This window comes from Electrophorus electricus, chromosome 21, assembly GCF_013358815.1.
Source record: "Electrophorus electricus isolate fEleEle1 chromosome 21, fEleEle1.pri, whole genome shotgun sequence".
In the NCBI taxonomy this organism is placed as follows: Eukaryota; Metazoa; Chordata; class Actinopteri; order Gymnotiformes; family Gymnotidae; genus Electrophorus; species Electrophorus electricus.
This window is the reverse complement of record NC_049555.1, coordinates 12219702-12241668: the sequence shown is the minus strand read 5'-3', so window position 1 is coordinate 12241668 and position 21967 is coordinate 12219702.

Here is a 21967-nt window from a genome sequence, read left to right as displayed (position 1 = left end):
TCTCTCTCTCTCTCTCTCTCTCTCTTTTCGCTCTATCATTGTTTCTTCTTCCTATCTCAGCCTTCTCTCTCTCTCTCCCTCTCTCCTTTTCTTTCTCTCTCATTCTCTGTCACTCCTCCACCCGAAGCCTGAGCCTGCTTGTCACATGGTCTGGATCACGAGCCTGTCTGACTGTTAGCCCATTCGTGGCCTCATCGGAGGAAGCCTCCCTAGTTCCCTAATGGCACTTATCACAGCCAGGAAGGGGGGAACTCAGGGGACTCTCAGTCCTCACCCCTGAATCACTGTCATGGTAACAGAGTTGCAGCTGCTGGTGTGTGTGTGTGTGTGTGTGTGTGTGTGTGTGCGTGTGCGTGTATGCGTGTGTGTGTGTGTGTGTGCATGCGTGTGCGTGCGTGTATGTGTGTCTGTGAGTGTGTGTGTGTGCGTGCGTGTGTGTGTGCGTGCACGTGTGTGTGTGTGTGTGTGTATGTGCGCGTGCGTGCGGGTGCGTGTGTGTGTGTGTGTGTGCATGTGTGCGGGTTTGTGTGAGAGAGAGACAGAGAGGCCTTCGTGGGGTAAAGATACGCAAAGGCACAATGCTGTGTCAAAGTGTGTTTATCAAAATCTGCTCTCTTTATACCACGCACCAAGAATAAAGCAATACCAAGAAACCACGAGAACCATTAAAATATCCCAGTAGAACCATTTTCCATTTCAGTGAGCTGCGGCATCATAACAAATATTGCTATGCTACATTTCTTCACTCTAAGTGCCAATACAGAATAATAAGCTTTCAGTGAAGCAATGCAGCCTAGTTTCCTGAAAAAAGACAAAGAGAGATGTAGAGATTCCTGGGCAGTACCTTTACAGAGAAAGAAAAATGACTGATGATGTTACGTTAGTGTGTCAATGTATAGTCTTTTTCTTCAAAATACCCAATCTTACAAAATACAAAAATTAACAGGGTAACCTGCTTGACAAAGCCATTACATTTTGACTGTCAGACGCAAAACCCAAAATTACTGTGTTACTGCATTACATACCAGGATAAACAAAAGCACCACCTACTGTCATACCTCTATAACACAGAATTCATGCTGATGAAAACAGAATCATCACTGCATGCGTATTTCCCACGGCAGGCTGATACAGTTCCAGTCTTAACACGCTGTTATTCCAACAAATCAAGAACATACTGATTAATATTGTCCACTCTGGTAACCCTCCAGAAGATTCTTCAGGATCTAAGACTAGGCATTCTGGACAAAAATTATCTAAAGTAATCTAAAGTCGAGAAAACCTGCTCTGTGTATTTCCTGTGCAGAACCTGCCTACAAGAAACTTAAGACTTTAACGAAGGTACCACACAAGGAGACGTTTTCTGTTACTCTCATCCTAACCATGAGTTCTCACTGGACATTTGTGTTCCTAACGAGTAAACAGGCTGACGATTTAAAGCAGTTTTAAAACAAACTTTAGGCGGCTTTGTGTTTTCACGGTGTGTATCTGTAGATAGAATCCAACAGAGGCAATGAGTTTACACACTCCTCTACATGCACCACTCTGTTCAGGATGCCTGCTGCTCTCCTCTCTTTCTCAAACACACACACACACACACGCACGCACTCGCAAGCACGCACGCGCATGCATGCACACACACACTCTTGCAGGGGCCGTGAAAGAGGAACTGTTGACCACTTCCCATTGAAGCAGGCAGTATTGTGCTGATTCACATGTGCTCAACGCACAGTAAGGTCTTTCTACCCACGACCTCTGCATGACTTAGATAAGGAAAAAAACACCAACAAATCAAACAAGTGGAAAACAAAGTGGAAGAGAGATTTAGCCGGCCAAATACAGTCACGGAGTACAGTATGATAAAGCAGACGCAACACACCAAGCTCATGGATCAGTCCTGTGGCCCCGATAAATACACCCACTCCAGTACCAAGCATGATTTCGTAGTAGGACTCCATATTCACTTACCAATTTCCTTCCTGACTTATTTTCTTTAAGGGGCGGGGTAGGGGTTGGGGATGGGGTGGGGGTGGGGTAGGGGGTAACACAATGAGCATCAAAACGGCATTTTCACACCACACTTCAGAGCAATGCAATGCAGTCCAAGAGCTGAGCAGACAGCCATAGCACACCTGATTAGATATCTCCATTAGAACTGTCAGAAAGCACAGTGAGACACTTGGACCAGTATAAACAAAATGGGTGTATGGGAGGACACTGCCTAGTTTCGGCCTCGTCGACTGCTAAGACAAAGACAATCTCTCTGGGAAGTGGTAGACATTTGACAGACACAACACATCAAAATGCTGCTGTCGTCCTGCAATAGTTTAGCACTGTCCCAGTGAATGTCCAGAGTGCTGGCAGGCATCCGTGATTCCTGATTCTTTAAGTATCTACAACAGGTATTTCCCTTTTCCATACATCTTGATAGCTCGCTTTCTGTTTGGTCATGACATCTGTCTGTGTACATAAAAAACAAAAATAAAAACAAAAACAGTTGCCATAGCTTGAGATGCTATAGGCTGCATGATATTTAAAGCACTGTGACTGGTTGGCCTCTAATTCTGTCAGTGAAATTGTGTGATGACGTTGTAGATGAACAGTCCAAACAAGTGAGCTCCAGACTATCAGGCAAGAGGTAAGAGAGCATGATGGCATGGCCTGCCCCCGAGGCGACTGTGCATTTAAACTACCCCAAAGGCCACAGGGAACTCAGTAACAGGCATTACGAGACATGAACATAAGTGGCTGACGTGGGTACAGCTGGGCACACAGTGGACCTTTCACCAGCTTGGCTCTGACCAACTGATCACAAGCTTTTCTTCTCATATACTCATGAATTTGTTAATGTTTTGTTTCACTAGGTTGAACACATTCTCTCTCTCTCTCTCTCTCTCTCTCTCTCTCTCTCTCTCTCTCTCTCTCTCTCTTCCCATTTTCTCTGATGTGGAACGTTCTCACTGTTGATGGAATGAAACACGGCTACAGACTCTCCAGGCCCGGTGAGCGCTGAGATTATTTGAGAAAACTGAGATTAATCACACGTTTTAACCTCCTGTGCATGCGAAGAAAACCTGCTGATTATGCCGCCATTCCTTTGTGCACTGGGGAATTTGCTTCCAGACCCTTAAATGGAGTTTCATTTACTGTCACTGTGACAAGGCCGTGTTGTTTAGCATCTGTTAGCAGATTCAGTGTCATCTCGTTCTGACGCCTGCAAGCTGCACTTCAAAACTGGTGTTAAAATCCAGGTGTGCCTCACTCATGGTCTTTAAAAGGATCTATAAGCATAGCACCTATTAACATAGTTGTAGAGCTGCCAAAAGCTATAGATCTTTGGGCTAGATCATCTTATGGGACCACTGGCCTTAACAGCCATCAGTTACATGTCTCTCAGTGATGTTCTAAAGCTGTCCAAGCTTTCATTGTTCTGCATATGACAGGATATTAACTGTAGCGGGGAGACGGCATCAGATAACTGTGATTTCTAGCATTTCCTTGATTTAGACTGCAAGCATAGTAAAGTTGTTCTGGATAAGAGTGTCTGCTAGATGCCATAAGTGTAATTGTAAATAGTAACGGTTCTTTGGCTCATTTAAACTGGAGACCACTGGAGTCTGTTTAAAAACAAATAAGCATTTAAAAACAAAAAAAGCAAACTGAGAGAGCTCTTAGCACCATGCCTACAATGTCCAACCATCTGACTAAACATCTCCCAGAGTCACAATTAACAAAAAAACATACATTATGTACCAGACCAGTTACACGGTAACTAGCAACGCACTGATGTCAGACCAAGAACAAGTGTCTTGTTATTATACTGTCAAAACATGAAGACAAATGTCGGTGTTATGTGTAATGCTTGCCATTTTAATGAAAAGGTCGCTGTTGGCAGTTTCACAGAAGTATCTGAGATTATTATACATGAGAAACCCTCATTTCACCACCTGGGATGTCATAGCAACCATGCCATAAAATGGAACCCGATGCAGTGAAGTCCTTGTAGCTTCAGCAACAGTTCTTGTGCCATGACATCATCGACGTGCGCTCCCACTTTGATAGTGACAACTAAGATAAGTGTGGAAGCAGGGCTGTATGCTGACAGGCAAAATAATATCAATTTAAACATGCAGCAAAATTCCACACCGTCATGGCCAGGTTACTGAGCGGGAGAGGTGTTAGGAATGCGTAAGTATTGAGGCAGGACAGAGTCCAAATGTCTTTTAGTTCCTTCAGTCTAAAATGTTAAAATCAAACATATAAAACAGCAAACATCTAAAGTCAATAAATCTATTCTGACTTTATAAAAAATGTAAGACCCTTATAATTCTGGCCTTCCTAATTTTGAGGGAAAAACAAATGCAGTGATGGCAGATATAGTCTCTCCCCTGTGTAAAACAAATGCACAACTTGATTAATGGTAGAGTGCAGAACAGCATGCAGTGTAAAACCAACATAGAAGCTTGTTTAGTTTCCTGTTAAGGGGGGAGACCTTGTGATTCAGCGCTAGCAGAACACCAGACCCAATTCTCCGGAAGACGTCTTCATCCGTCGTCATCCTGCGCTAAAGAGAAATGGCTGCCTTGAGGCCTAATTCACTTATCACATTACCAAGATTGGCAGACCGCAGATATTTGAGAGAGGGAGAAGAGTAAGCCAATAAAGGAAGGCAGAACAAGCCATCCAAAGAGAAGACACGATGCAACCACCAGGATCGCAATAGCGCCACCTTTGTGTCCACTGTAAATTTACATCTGGCAATGTGTCATTACCTGTGACAGTTATGAGGAAGAGGGCAATTAGCATGCTGAAAAGGTAAATATTGCTAAGATCATGTCCATATGTTACTGTAGGACAAACCACATTTCCACTCAATAAGTTGTCCTGCTGGTGGTTGTCGAAGTTAGTTGACAGTTATCATGTTGACTGATGCAGAAGACAAAGTACAATGAATAATGAGCACGATATGGCAATATGTGACAGTATAGATGAATGTGGGTTCACTATCTGGCATGCAACAGGTAACGTTGTCCTTTATATTTATGTGTTCTAACATCTTATTAATGATTTGAAAAGTGTTTATGATCTAACTAATAAACATTAAGAAACTCATTTTAAGCCATTCATAAACCATTTATAAAGGTAGTCTTATTGTAAAATGGTACCCATAATACTTTAATGCACACGACTTTCTGGGAATTAACTAGCACTTACTAAGATCAGCTCAAATGTAATGTTGTCATGGCTTATTCTTATCCTTTTTGAACTCCATGGCTAGAGCGGGCATGCCTCTTATTTGTACTGAGTACAACAAATAATAGGTGCTTTTCTGCCATAATTGTGCAACATAATAACACATAAAATAGAATAAATTATTATATATAAAGTAAGTAAAAGTACCCCGTGATTTTTCATTGACATTAGGAAAATTAATATTTGAAAAAAGTACCTGATGATATGAAAACTGCCTAACAGATTTGTGATTTGTTGCAACACCAGCTAATGACAACTGTCTTCACATTTTGAAATCTTCACATGTTGCCACTCTATGCATGAGGTGATTTTGAAACCAGGTTGAGCTCTAAACTGACACTTGGTTATTGATGTCTGTGGTTTTTGAAGTTCTGCAAAAGCAAGGTGCCGTTTTTACAGGACCGTAGGAGGGGAAGAGCTGGCAGGCGTCAAGGAACGTCTGACCGGGCCAGTACTTCCACCAGCCGTCACCCAAAAGCCTGAATCAGGCTGACGCCGATCAGGGGCAAACGTCACGTCTGGGTCTCCCAGCCAGGAATCCGCCCACCTTAGATTAATCGAATACCTGTTTGGGAAGGAGTTTTTAAAAAGTATGGGCATGCTTAAAGTTTTTCCCGAAGGTTCCATAGTGATCTGCAGAACGCCTTTGTTGACACCAGGCTCATTTGCATTTTGCATACTGAGGATAAAGCAGGTTGGGGTAAGAACTACTGGCATCCAAGAGGGTCTTGCTGGCAGTCATCACACACAAACACAATGTGCCACAAAGTCTGTCTAGCACAATAACACAGCCACTGATGTGCTGTCTAACATACACTTCACTTGGGCCACTGGGACCTTTGATCTGTTTTAAATAGACAGTGAACGATCAATCTAAACATAATAAAGTTTTTCTGATTGGTATATTTGATCTGGTGCCCAGCCATTCCATTAGCATGCTACTTTAACACTAATGCTATGGTTGGTGTTTGCGTTTGGTCCAAACCAAACCTATCCCCACGCTCTGATCTAACACTCGAGTGTTGGGTGGTTTAAACCAAACTGATCCCCGCACGCCAGTCTAGCATGCATGTATTTTGTTGCTACTTTCCAAACACTGAAGATCACTGTCCTGCCCAGAGTGCCCCATAATCTGGCCCTGTTAAATGTGACTCAGCTCTCCTCCCGAGAACTTACAGCTGAATGTAGACGTTTTGCCTGTGCTGCTGGACAAGACCAGGGCATCTCGAGCTGGATGTGGCTAAGGGCACGAGGGGCCCGGTTCCATCACACCGAGCCACCCTTTCAATCCTGCACCACTGAACCATTAATGCTCTCAGCCCCCGAGCGTACAGCAGGGGCCCCGGGGGTGGTGGGGGCGTGTGTGTGTGTGTGTGTGTGTGTGTGTACCAGGAACAGGCTGAGGCATGGTCTAGCCCGGGTATGAACTTTTGTTCTCTCCACCCCACACATCAGTTATGGGGGCGGGATCCGAATCAACAACATTCCGCATCAGGCTAATGTGTAGTTGGCGGTGTGATGATGGAAGATGGAAACAAACCAAAAAAATATGATAAAGGTAAACAGAAAGTGTGTTCTGACAGGTTGACATGCTGGCAAGTGTTATGAACGCCAGCTTGAGAGCCTTACACGGATGGCAGAGAACGTTTAAGATTGTGTGTGTGCGTGTGTGTGTGTGAGTGTGTGTGTGTGTGTGTTCTCTATAGTTGGATGTACCGTGTACACTGTGGACTGAGAGTCAGTTCCTAACTCTGGTGTGGGTGAGTTTGAACCAGACGGTTCAGATTAAACGGTTTGATGAGCCATAATAGGTTTGAGTAATCCAGATTAGCTCAGTCAGTAGAGAACAAGAGAATGCTGCTCCAGAATATCCTTTAAATCACATATACACCCCCACCTCCCCGCACACACACACACACACACACACACACCTTTGGGAGTGATTAGTTACAAGTCCCTCTGCTCAGCTACCCTAACTATTTTCCCTCCTGCATGGTTTTGTGTGAGCGTGCAAATGTGTTGGTGTATGTGTTTGTGAGTGTGTGTGTGTGTGTGTGTGGCAAGAAGCCAGTCTTTCTGCATATGTTTTCCATTCAGTGTGAGAAGTTTAGGAGTGCTGGCTAACTTAGAAACACCACAGAGAGCTCAATAAGTCATTTCCGCCAAGGATCTTTATTGGCCAAACACATGGCCCACGATGACCTTTCTCTTTCTTCAGTACTACCTCTCTCTCTAACACTTTCACACACACACACACACACACACACACACACACACACACACACACACACACACACAAGTTCACGACTGTCTCTCTTTAGAACTATCTCTTTCTCTAACACACATAAGTTCGCAACTATCCCTCTCTTCAGAACTATCGCTCTCTAGAACTGTCTCTCTCTAACACTCTCACACACACACAAGTTCACAAGTTTGGTCTTATTATTAGTTTTTGTCAGTGTGATGATGATAGAGGTGCCTTTTTGCTAGCTATGCATGAAATGAGAAGTAACTTGTGTGATATAATATCCGTTGTGTATGTGTGTGTGTGTGTGTGTGTGTGTTTAGGGGTAGGTATAAGTGTGATGTAGCCCAATTATGTTGCTTTCAAGCCATTTCTGAATGACTGTGTTTGTTAATGTATCCAGCTGGGATAGCCTAGTCAAATGACTTCAAGTTGCAAGTACTGATCAGAAACACCAAGAAAAAAAAGCTAAATGAAGCAGGCTGAGCTGAGTGCCTCCTGCACTCTGTCTCGCTCTCTCTTATTCTTCCTTCCCCTGCCTTATGGGAAATATTGATTTGCACTGTTGGAGAGAGCAGAAATAAAAATAGATGCACACACACACACACACACACACACACACACGAGAACCTATATGTGTAAGGATTAGTAAACACATGCAGTGTGGTTGATGCTACACTCATGACATGATAACAGTTCATGCTCTGCTGACATCATCGAGTCATTCCTCTGTTGAACATTCCCCTTTAACACATACTCACTGGGGCTTTGTTTTTATACATGTTCTGAAACATCCTGACTATATCCAGAGTCAGCACCAGCATCTTCTCTCAAATGTTTGTCATGATCCGTTCATCAGTTTTCATTGTGAGAATGCATCTAATCAAGCGACAGATAAAGGCTTCATCCATGTGATGGCAATGTCTGTGAGAGCATAAAACCACACACACAAACACACACACTTGCTCACACGCATGCACGTATACACACACTCACACACCAACGCACACTTGAAGGGGTGACAGCTGTCAAAACTAGAGGTAATTTATAGGAATTCATTAGATTTCAGTGACCAGGTACATAATACCAAACACGGCGCCAGTGAGTGACTGGGAAGAAACAGACAGAAGAGTGAGAGAGAGAGAGAGAGAGAGAGAGAGAACAAAGAAAGGGAGAGATTGCCAAGAAAAGTGACAGAGACAGAGTGACAGAGAACAGAAAGAGAAACACAACAGATTGTAGACATTCAGCAGATCTCCACCTAATATAGCCATACAGCAGAGCTCCACCCAATATAGCCATACAGCAGAGCTCCACCCAATATAGCCATACAGCAGAGCTCCACCCAATATAGCCATACAGCAGAGCTCCACCCAATATAGCCATACAGCAGAGCTCCACCCAGTATAGCCATACAGCAGATCTCCACCCAGTATAGCCATACAGCAGATCTCCACCCAGTATAGCCATACAGCAGATCTCCACCCAATATAGCCATACAGCAGAGCTCCACCCAGTATAGCCATACAGCAGAGCTCCACCCAGTATAGCCATACAGCAGAGCTCCACCCAGTATAGCCATACAGCAGATCTCCACCCAAGGTTCAGCTCGATCTTGAACCGTATGGCAGAGGGTGGTGTGAGCAGCAGTCTCGCTCGGCCGTCTGTGATTCCGGATCCAACATAAACACACCGTGTGTCATCTGTTACACAGGCCTGACAGGTGTTCACAGCATGACACCCGACTGCAAGAGCAACGTCTCCGTTTACTGCGTGAGCAGACAACACAGACACATGCAGGAAAAGGTCACAGATAAGGTGCTGCTCCTGGCACTAATTATTAGATAACCACGTGAAACACCCTGATTGTTGACATCTCAATTACTGGGGCCTCCTACATGTGGAACCCAGAGAAACCCTAAGATGAAGGCCAGCAACCATACCCGGGTCTCGGCCCAGGTCCTACAAGTCGTAAACGTGTACACCAATCACCAGACTAAGGAGCGCTTTAGTACAGCATCCAGAGCACCCATTTCACCCTCCTGAGAGACGGTCTCCATCACAACCCCCTACATGGAGAAGCCAGATGCACCCCCTACATGGGGGCTTTGTGGAAACTGAAGAACTTATAGCTTATGAATAACATGAAAATAAAAACATGTGCCCCTATGTAATCAAAAGAATGTCTAGCAAATTATAAAAGTAATGACATGTAAAATGATAAATGACAATAAAATAAATGAGAAAGAACTGGAGAATTAAAGAAGATTCAAGATAAATGTAATTATCTTTATCACATATGAGTTCATAATCTAAGATATTGAATTACATTTGAGTTCATAATCCAAAATGAATGACCCAGCCCAACCAATCAGTTGTCCTGCCTGTCACAGAGAAAATAAACAGAGAAAGACAAAGGGAGAGAGAGAGAGAGAGAGAGAGAGAGAGAGAGAGAGAGAGAGAGAGAGAGAGAGAGAGAGAGAGAGAGAAAAAGAGAAAAAGAGAGAGAGGTTGAATGCATATTTTTGTTGGTGGATGTTTTGGTGTCAGATGACTTCACATCAGTCAGTCACATGAGACACACACACACACACACACACACACACACACACACACACACACACACACACACAAACACTTCACATCTCTATTATGTCATAGCCCCAGACAGTAGTGTGTGTGTGTGAGTCTGTCTATCTGTGTGTGTCTGTCTGTATGTATAAGTGGTATCATGTACTAATTCAGAGCAGATGTAGGCAGTCAAACTCCTCACACACTCCTCTCACACTACATTACATAGCCAAATGTGCAGCCTCACTTAAAACATCTTAACCTCACCACTACAACCACAACCCATCTAATAATACAAACAAGTACTAAACACCGACTACATTAAACAGACCCACTCACACAGACACACACACACACACAGACACAGACACACACACACACACACACGCACACACGCACACACACACACACACACACACACGCGCACACACACACACACACACACACACACACACACACATACAAACCTATACCAGGCATACTATACCAGGTAGATTCGCTTATGACTTAGAGTCAGATGCACTGTAGTATGAAGACAGTAATGAAGTAGAGAAGATGGCATTTAGCTCACAATCGCCCTGCGGGCTCAGAAGTTCTTTACACTGTTTAAAAAAAAGCTCAGGCTGGCTTACCAGAAGAATGCTCTATTACCTCCAATGGCAAGGTTTCAGATAATGTGATTAATAAAACAGTAATTCTGCCAGCAAGTCATCTCTTGCAGAAAGAGAGAGAGAGAGTGAGAACCTCTAAATTCAGTTGGTTTCACGGATCCTGTTCTACAGTACATAGGACCTCATACAATATAATTTCATTTATGTGTATCTTTGTATATACCTCAGTATATTTCTAATGAGGGTTGTCACAAAAAGTCACAAAATTCTCTATGTATCCATCTTCACTGCTGAACCAACATGTTGGTGTTTCTTCACTTGCTTTGCTGGTTGTGTTTAAAACATCCAGGAATAAAACAAACAAACAAACAAACACAACCCCCCCCCCCCCCTTCAAAAAAACCCCTAAAACCCGGTCACACAAAAGACTAAACCCACATGAGTCATGGATAAGGCAATCGTCACCCTGCCCACATTCAATTGCTACCAAGCAGATCTGGGCTTCCTCAGAAGTCTACCAAACATACTCCTGTGATGAGCTAATGAAACAAAGAATAACTATGGCTTTTCTCAAAACCGTGTTCAACACCATTTTAAACGTGTCAGTGTTTTCTACCTAACTTTGAGCTGGGGGCCAAGAATGTGTCTGTTGGCCCGACACCGTAAGAGCTCACTTACATTCCTCGGTTTGTTCAACAGAAAGCAGAAAAAAAAACAGCACAGGAACTGTTTTGGTAGAGCAGACCTGATTGCAGGCCAGTCGCTGAAGCACCGTGTGAGAGTAATGACGAGGTGGGGTGCGATGAGTTTGGCTCTGGGGGCAAGGCTGCGAGACCAAATCTGGCCAGCCGAGAACCGGAGCGCGGAGGAGGGGTGAAGGAGGCAGGCTCCGGAAAACGCTGGGACTTCACACTCACACATGGCGTGGAAAGGAAACTCCCTTCAGCAAAAGAATCCGTCTCCTCCCACACTCCTCTGTCTCTCTCTCCCTCTTTCTCTCTTCTCTATCTCCCTTTCTCTCTAATAACTCAGAATCTCTCCCAGGTTTCCTGTGAGACCGTCCTGCTCATAGACATTGCGGTGTCCCCTACGACGAGACGATCGTTAACAGCCTAGATTGCTAAAATTAGTAAGTGTGCAAACTAAGCAGTAACAATTATCACCCTGACAAAAACACGACACCATATGAAATGCAACAGTTTGCCTAACCAAACGCAAGTCAAGCCTGTTCGTGATCCATGAATTAGGGGCAGTAAAGCGCTACCAAACACAAATGATTCGAACTCTCTGTTCTGTCAACTGGCCGCGTTCCTGCATTCCTGCTTTTCTTTTGGACAGCCTGCTTCACTTCTCCGCAAGTGCTTTCCACACTGCTGCCAGCTTCCAAAGCTTCCAAAGGTGCGAGCTGATTGGATATGGGTGTGCTCTCAGTGGTCCTCACTATCCAGCATCATTATTGTGCGTTGCTATGGTGCCCTCGGGAACCTGAGCTCTGTTTGTTCCTAGCTTCCATAGAGTGATTGCTGAGGAAACAAAGCAGATCTTTTACAGCTGTTTATGTGCGGGGGGTGTGACCTGCATGTGTGTTTGTTTGTGTGCATGTGTGTGTGTGTGTGTGATATATATATATATATATATATATATATATATATATATATATATATATATATATATATATATATGGAGAGTGAGGTCAAGATAAGAGCCACCATGAATAAAACTTGAAAAATGTAAAATAGACCTCTAAAACCCCTTAGCAGTGCAATGCAGTCATTAGCAGGGAGAGGTACTTATATTTCAGATGACCACATCATCACATATCCACTGACACTGTGTAGGAGCCTGTGTGACCACCGGCTAAAAATAAAACCACACACATCGTTTATCAAACCATATCAAATCACCAATCACTTCACTAAAGAGAGCCATGAGGGAGGGGCTGTGTTGGAACACTCCATAGCGCCTAATTACATGTGAGTAATGGAGCATGTGTTGGTTTGTTTCTGTGTTTGTGTCATTAGAAATTTTAAGACATTTTAAGATCACAGTTTAATTCAATTAATTTGCTAATAAAGACGTCAGACAAGGTACGGCTATTTTTGCAGCCAGAGCCATAATCCCGCTGACCTTTCACCCCTTACATGGAGACTTCCAGCTCTGCAGTCATGAGGTCTTGCAGGACTTTGATATGATTATTATTGATTAATAATTAGTAATTATGATGTTCTGACTCTTGTGCTTGATATAAAAAAGATTACGGTTGGTTGTGAGTCCTTTAATGGAATACAGTATAATGACGATTATAAATGTAACATGTACATTGGTCCATCCTCCTTTTCTGTGTTTCTGTGAGTGGATGTGACAATGTGTGTGTGTGTGTGTGAGTGTGTGTGTGTGTGTGTGTATGTGCATTTAAATAGAACTGGTTTACATAGAACCAGTCAGACTTGCTATGAAAAGACAGTAAAACTCTTTTTGACAGAATGTGGGCAGCTAGTGTGTGTGTGTGTGTGTGTGTGTGTGTGTGTTCCTTTATGGAGAAAGGTTGACAAGTGGCTTGCCAGCACCATAAGAACCCCCCCCCCCCATTCCAAGATCAATAACTTGACAAGTCCTGTCAGTCACTGTAACCTGTAGACTAGGTCTACACACAGTACTGATGAATGAACAGACCTTGTTCCAGAGAATGGCACCACTACAATGTAGAATCAAATGATCATTAACTCTCCTCACAACCTTCATTTCTGCTTTTGTTATCGAGGTGAACTTTGACATCAGAGGTGTTCCTTATTAAGTCACCAGTTGCTGGTCTACTACTCTTTTATCAGTTCTCCCATTATAATATTATGTATCGCCGTTATTCAGGAACCTGACAGACACATACTAGTTGTCCTTTCAACACGGTCCCAAAGTTGCTTGTTCTGGCTATGTGAATCTGTCTTAAAATGAGTCATCCTTCCCTCCTGTGCTGTCAGCCTGCATCAGCAAATGCTGTTTTGGGGAAAAAGACATAAATTTGAAGATGAAGCATTTGGAAACACCAGCCATTGTTTTTCTAGCTGAAGCCATCTCTGGCCAGAGCTTGCCAAGAGCGCTGGGAGTGTGGAGTTCACCGTGGGAGGGTAGGTATCTCTCCACTGGGCCAAAACCATCAGAGTATTATTCACATCAACACCACACACACACACACACACACAAACACACACACTCATACTCTTCCATACACAGACACAAATGCATACACACACGCACCCACTCTTTCAGAATCTAAAAACTAACTGGTGAAAAAAGTATACTCACTAGAAAGAGAGAGAGAGAGAGAGAGATGTAACACTTCACTCCACGAACGTGGACAGCTGTGCGTATGCCCTTAACGTACTCCACATAAGATTCTCATTTCAAAGCAATGCATCTGACATAGCATGTATACACCCCTAAATACACACATGCCTGCAGGTGTGCGCACACACACACACACACATACAGTTTCTGTGATGATATACAAATCAACCACAAAGACCCAAAGTGAAAAGTGTTGCGTATTGCCTTGCTGAATCTGACCCATTCGCTGACAGCTTGTCATAATAGAAGAGCCTTACAAACGAACAGACATCCTCACACCCCAGAACGCTGAGCCAAAGCTCGCACACCATCAGGCAGGCATCTCTTCTTGGTGCCATGATACTGGCTAACACACGCCTTTACAAGGAGAGCAGCATAAATCCTGTTTGTTGGCTCCTCTTGTATTATGGTGAAGAACCAGACGGGCATAAATCTGTACCCAGTAAGAAGCATGTAAGCATGAAAGGTGTGTGTTCTCTCTCTCTCACTCTCTCTCTCTCTCTCTCTCTCTCTCTCTGTGTGTGTGTGTGTGTGTGTGTGTGTGTGTGTGTGTGTGTATACTTTAAAACTGAGATCTGCACTAACAGACAGAGAGACTGAAACTGCTAAAAAACATTAGTGTTGGCCATGCTGAGAACAAGCCGACTGCTCAGTGGGCGGGGCATTCCTCTGTCTCCACCTCCTGGCTCTGTCTGTACCAGCCTGCCAATGAGGCAGTGTCTTGTCTCATTGTTGGGTTATGACCATGGAAAGTCTTAAAGCTTCTTAACAGCTTGAATCATAGTGGTTTGATATAGAATACATCAATCTCATTCAAAAATAACATCAGTTTGGTGATCACAGGTTTTTCAAGTGTCATTTTCTTGTTTGTTTGTTTTTTTTTGGGGGGGGGGGGTGTTTGTTTGTTTTTTTTAAAAGCAGGAAATTTGTAATTATGTATTTAGTAAGTCAGTAGTTCACTTCAGATCACTGTGGCCAGTTTCCTAAATATGGATGAACTGCACTGCTAGTGGTGATTCACCACTGGAATATTTTTAGACTTAGTTTTGTTTTTACTTACTTAACAACATTTATTTATTTAATATTTTATTTATACATTTAAGAGCAACATATGTTGTTCAGTATCATTATTGTATGGTGTAAACGTGAAAGATTGAACTAAATGGCTACTTTTTAATCCTTGGGAAGATTGATATTGACACAGATATTGAAACGATAGATACACAGAGAGAAACATGTGTTCTACCAGTTCACCAGTACTGACACAGAGAGAAACACGTGTTCTACCAGTTCACCAGTGACATATCCCCCATCTCTCTCTGTAACTTCTCTTTTTACCATCTTCCTTTTCACTAGGTCTGTACTGACATCTCTCTCTGTATCTCCTCCTCTATTCTTCCCTCTCTCTCCCTCTCTCTTTCTTTACCTCTCCCCTCTATAACTCCCTCTTACTCATATCTAAAGGAACACAGAAATCAATGACAAAAGGACATACAGGAGTCATTGATTGTATCACTAAGTTCATTTGATGCTCACCAGAAACATCTAACGTTTTGGCAGTCCAAGATTTGGCAGTTTCAAGAGGGGATGTTTCAATCTTTTTTTACTTTTATAATTCTGTAATGTTCTTGAAACCAGGCTGCCTATCTTGGGCCAGGAGCAGAAGGGTAGACCCAATCCTATCTGCAGCTATCATCCCCGAACAGTTCCATTTTTCTCCTACTACTCTAGTACAAAAGCACTACTAGAGCACCCTAAAAGCTTTGCCCTAAAATTAAATTTCTATCCAGTAAATGTTGAAGGAAAATACAGGGTATATATCCAGTAAATAAATAATATTGTTACATATTTACAATAACAATTTTCAACAGTCCTTATGAATGTAACATGAATAATGGAGAGTTTATACTGTACGTGTTTTATATGGACTGAAGGTTTTTTTTTTTTAGATTAGCCATAGATATAGATTAGCTGTATTGGTAATGCACATGTCTTTCTGACTCTCTGTATCTGTCTCTGGAGATAATCATTAACTACCTATTATCCTTATTATCACACAATTAAAATGCTACATTGTAGCAGGGTTTTAATAGAGACTGCAGATAGTGGAGGGAAAGAGAGAGAGAGAGAGAGAGAGAGAGAGAGGGAGAGAGAGAGGGAGACAGAGAGAGAGAGAACGAGGGAAGAATAGAGGAGGAGATACAGAGAGAGAGAGAGAGTTGGAGACCATGAAAAAGGTACACTGAGTCCAAAGGTAGCATCTGTAAGATACATGGTAACACAGAGACGTGGTGCTCTGCACACACTGATATGTGAAGTTACACTCACATATGCCTGTATGCATGCTCACTCGCACATGCACACACACACACACACACACACACACACACACACACACACACACACACACACACACACACACACACACAAAACCACATATACACCCTTTTAACTTTTAGCCTTTGGGTTAAGGAATAAAATAGTTTGGGTTAAATTTAGTCCACAACTAATAAGTCAGCCTCTGTTTGTGACTACTGTTCCTCTTTCCAAATGTAACTTTCATTGACATATGTGTCATGATTTTATAATCGGTGCCCCTTATTATTTTTTACAAAGTATAGCTGTTGCTGGGGAACAATTTTGACCTTTATTAACATCCAGCGTTTTCTCTCTTTTAGAAAAACAAACTGGTGACAGATAATTTCCAGTCAATGATAAATATCATAAGAACCACTCACACACATGCCCACATGCAAGCACATGCGTGCGTGCACAGACACACACACACACACACACACACACACACACACACACACACACACACACACACACACACACGTTGTAAGTTGCACTGGATATGAGTGCCTATTAAATGAATAAACAGGACTCCCTTCACAATGGTGTCTGTGCATGCAGTGGTTTTTGTAACAGACTATGTTAGACACATTAGACACAGACACAAGTGTAATACACAAATTTATGATAACAATTTGTTCTGAGTCGGTTGAGAACCAACTGTGTCAATTGGTTTGTCTTGCGATGCAAGTTTTATGCAATGTAGCCTATACTCTGCTAAAGCATTTTCAAAACAGCACTGTTAACAATTTATTTATTTATCTGTTTTGTTCTGTATCACTATGTAAGACACACAGTGATACAGAACAAAACACAGAGGCCTAATAGCTAGTTACAGCCTGGGTATAGATGAGAGAACATTCAGCCAACTGAAGGAACCCTGAAACACAATGTGTGTTTATGTGTGTGTGTGTGTGTGTGTGTGTGTGTGTGTGTATGTGTGTGTGTGTGTGTGTGTGTGTGTGTGTGTGTGTGTGTGTGTGTGTGTGTGTGTGTGTGTTTATGTGTGTGTGTGTGTGTGTGTGTGTGTGTGTGTGTGCGTGTGTGTGTATTTGTGTACGTGTGTGTGCGTGTGTGTCTGAGTGTGTTTGTGTGCGTGTGTATGTGCGCGTGTGTATGTGTGTGCGCGCATGTATGTGTGTGTGTGTGTGTGTGTGTGTGTGTGTGTTTCCTCTGGCACTGAGGAGTTTAATCTGTGGCATCTTAAAATTAATAGATCTCACATAGTGCCATGACAGAGCATGAAGAAGCAGTTTTCTCGTTACGCACACCCCCCAACCCCAACACAGAAACACACACACCCTTCCTCACACTAACATTAACTCCACTTCTTTTATTCCAAGAAGCATATATGTGTTTTTCTGAACTGTTTTCAACCTACTACAAACACTCTGTGTCTGACAGCACCGCTGGGAAACACCACATTAACCCATCAGGAACAGAAGAAAAACAGACTTAAGGCACAAATCAAATCCCAGTGGTGTAATTGCAAGGCAACAAAGATATGAAAATACCAGATATTATTAATTCATATACATATCAAACAGCTCTTTGTCTGTGAATGTCAAATTAGAGAATTCAACTGATTACAATAACAACCATCACTTATTCAATGTTAATCTGTGGCTCTTGGTGTGGAGTCAGAAATGTTACGAATTGTCCATGGGAGACGCCTTTTCTAAAACAACCACATAACCAAGCCCTCAGAGTTTCTGTGTGCCATCACCAACAGACACCAAGCTCTGCAGTCACTGGGGCGGCCACTCTGAGTAACAAGACCATCATTTTTTCTCGTTTTTTGGCCTTTCCCTCTTCTTCATCTAATCTTGTTTTTGCTACCTCTCTTCCTCTTCCTCTCTCTTCCTCTCTCTCTCTGTCTCTCTCTGTCTCATTTTCATTTTTTATTTGCAATTCTTTGTTGACACGACTATACAATTTTGCCAAAGAAGTACAAAATTAAATTTAAAAAGATGGGATAAAAATAATAATATTAAAAAAAAAAAAAACATAAAAAATTACATGAATAAATGAATAAACTGACAGAAAACCTTACCAATATCATGTGTCTATATAATATTGTATCACAAAAAGAAAGAAATGACCCTCTTAAATCTACTTCCTTAATTGCTGAAGAGCTGAGCCATCCTTAGCTGCTGTGGGAACTGTCTCAGTTTCATTACTAAGAAAACTCAATGCATTGTTAAGTTTCTGACTTTTTAAAGACTGCATCTTTTCTTAATTTATACTTTGGACAATAGATGAAAAAATATGATTAATCTTCGATTTCCCTTAAAGCTCAGTGCCTACACAGCTTTTCCTGTCTTGGCATCTAGGTTTTATGGGTAGGTATCTGCCCCTGTCCACTTACAGGTTGCGATCACTTATTCTATTTCATGAGAATTTTCCTTTCATTTACATGTTTAATATTTAAATAGCATGCCCCGCTACTGGTGCAATTTTAGTATGAGTAGCACCATGGTTTACTTTGCTGATTTACAGCATGTAGCTGACACTTTTATCCAAAGCAACTTACAGTTACAACTGAGTACAAGTTGAGCAACAGAGGGTGAAGGGCCTTGAACCAGCAACCTTCAAATGACTAGTCGTGTACCGTAACCACTGAGCGACCACTGCCCTTATGTATCTCTTGTTGACCTGTCATGTCATGTACTTCTGAGTCATTCACCAATAGAACCATGTGTCTCATTCATACCATCTAAAGCTCGCTCTTTGGCCTGTGGGCAGGTGCAGTGATCCCGATCAAAGGTCAAAAAATTATATTTTCCTTTTTTTGTTCCCTGCCTTCAGCAAACAGTGACATGAGTCAATCATTGTCTGTGACACTTACAGAAACACCGATCCTGTCTCAGTCACATGCCAAATTTCCATATTACCTTTTACGTAAAAGCAAGGAGTTGGTATACTTCAGTTTGGCCCTTAATCACTTCAGTGTTTTGCATTGTCTTTGTTTATGTAACATCATAGCCACTTGAGGAAGCAGCACCATATCCACTCACCAAACTGTAGGCGGGGCATCTACGCACTCATTCCCAGTAGGCGCCCCCGCATAGAAGAGTGTCCGAGGCCAGAAGCAGCTGGGACAGAGCTTGGCAATTAGACACGCCACACAAACACCAAACACCAAACACTTTTCACCTTCACATTTCGCTTTTTTAGTTTTTTTATTTTGCTGTTCTAATGCTGTTTTTTTCCCCTTTTCTTGCAACCTTTAAAAAAAGGTTTTTTTTGCACAGTTTGTAAAGTCATCTGCTTTCCATTGACTAACTGACTGTGATGCAGAACACATGAATGTGTTCTAATAACAAAGACACCTGTTTTATCTGCATTCTTATGAATTGCAGTTTTCTGTATGCAAGAGTTTATTGGTTATAAAGACAGACAATTAAGGTTAAATAACTTTGAATACTGAGCTTTTAAATAAAAAGGGGTTAGAATTTTGTTTTTATGGAATGTGCAAACTTTTACATTTTTCTGTTACATACAGGAAGGTGATATATTTTAACATTATTCCAGGATTAGAAACTCGCAAGAAGTTTGTAGTAAGCAGCAGGGATGATATAGTGTCTGAACCTATCACCAGGACTGGTTAATAATTGTAGTGGAATTTTTCAAACAATCCAGAAAGCCCTACTCACATGCATGCACACACACTCCCCAAAGGGCCAAAGGTCACTTGATGGAGGTCACTCCCTCATGTTTACACAAGGTACCTCTTAGGGTCAAAGGTGAACTACAGTGGTAGTTTAAGGGTAAAGACATTCCATTGGTTAGCATTCCATCCTCAACCTGCATGCGCCAAAGAGTCCAAAATAGAAGGGAGAGATTCTGGTTTGTGACGTTCTAGAAAACTCAGGACAGTAGAAGGGCCAACAGCGATTTGCACATTCCACATGCATTCTTTGGACAACCTGTGTGGTGTTGGGTGTGTTTTCTTTGCCCTGAGTACTGTGACATGTACAGGAACACAGAGCCCGCACACACCTACCAGGGGGAATGACAAGATCTGCTAAAAATCTCTGGCACTCTTCTGTGCAATGATGTGTAGTTTTGAGTAACTTTACAGTGGGGAGAATGTCTCAAATACACTTATAAACACAAAGAAAAAAGGGGGGCCAAATGTTAACAGAAGTTATTCTTTTATACTCTTTCTCTCTCACCCTCCAGATCTGTGTGATGAGGTTGTCAGAGTGGCCTCACCCTTGATAGTGAGCCGCGATAACTCAAACTGCAGTGACACATCACTCCCACGCCACAAGCAGATCACACGCTGCATTGGCGGGGGTTGGCGCTACGAGAGCGTGGCCCCACCTTCAAGCCGAAGCCACCTGTAGCCTTTTGAACAATGACTCGCTCTTGAACCACAGATCTCTTCTGCTCTCATTCCCCGCTCATGGCTTGGCTCACGGAACTCAAGGCGCATTCGTTTTTGTTTTATTTTGCGTTGATCATCTTGGCGTGCAGACAGCAGAAACCCGTGCTGTCTTGTGGCCTATCATCAGAAATTCAAAAAGCAAAACTGAAATCAAATCAAAGCACACAGTTTCACTCTCTGATCATGCTTCTTACGAAAGATGTTCTGACATAACTTTCGCCTTCGTGAGAATCACATCAAAGCAAACTGTACCAGATGTAAACTTGAAGCTGGGCCTGATATGTAGAGCAGCTACACCTCCACATGCTAACCTTTCAGCTGTTAGAATGGGATAAGTTTAACCTAGGTCAGTGACATCCAATCAATGAAATGTAGAATTAATAAGAATATGTTGTTTTCATTAAGCACTCGGGATGCAGGCCATAAATTGAAATGGCTGACAAGCATTCTAGAGTCCAGCTTTCCTCCTTAAATCTCAGGTCTGGATCCTTAAATCTCAGGCGTCTGAGAACAACTGCTGTCTTGGACTATACAACCGCCATATATTGTTCTTTTTTCCTAGAAAAATATCCATCCTCCTTTAAAATGAGAACTTACACTTTTTAAAATTCTTACATAATTCAGAGTAAGGCTACATAAATAATCTCCTAGTGGACAATACAGAAAAAACAGATAATGTCATCTGGCATTCAGGAATTGTCAAATGAAACATTTGTTATTGGCTCTATTTGTCATCTCCGTATCCTTCGCTGAGTCTGGATCTCTCATCATTGCAGAATCCTGAATCCAGTCATTTAAGACGGACGTCTTATGCTTAACGCTAGGATTAAGTTTAGCCCAGTCCTCCATTATATGGTTGACTATGGTGGATGTGTTTTATAAATTAGCATAGATTCAAGTGAGCAGGATTAATTGAATTGGTTTAAATTAGCGTAGACTGTTATCCTCAATCAAAGTTGATTACTAACTCACATCTTTCTTCTTTGTCTCATCTACAATGAGTCTAAGGACATAACAAAACTTGCTTCTAAGAGATAAATCTTCTGCACATCTTGCAGAAATGGCAAGGAGAGAACCAACCATATTTAGTGCAGTAATAAAATCCTTGCATGAACTGATCTGAGTTTCACATATCAGACTTGATCAAATATTTTGAATACTGGCTCAGAAATTATGCAGAGAGAAAGAGAAAGAGAG